We start from the raw sequence: 235 nt of genomic DNA on the forward strand, positions 1-235 counted from the left end.
AGGACAGGGGTATGACAGGACAGGATAGGACATGACAGGACAGTGCAGGACAGTAAGGGTGGTGGGACAGAGGACAAGGCTATGACAGGACAGGATAGGACATGACAGGACAGTGCAGGACAGTAAGGGTGGTGGGACAGAGGACAATGGTATGACAGGACAGGATAGGACATGACAGAGCAGTGCAGGACAGTAAGGGTGGTGGGACAGAGGACAATGGTATGACAGGACAGGA

The sequence above is a fragment of the Babylonia areolata genome, chromosome 12 (genome assembly GCF_041734735.1).
Source record: "Babylonia areolata isolate BAREFJ2019XMU chromosome 12, ASM4173473v1, whole genome shotgun sequence".
Lineage (NCBI taxonomy): Eukaryota > Metazoa > Mollusca > Gastropoda > Neogastropoda > Buccinidae > Babylonia > Babylonia areolata.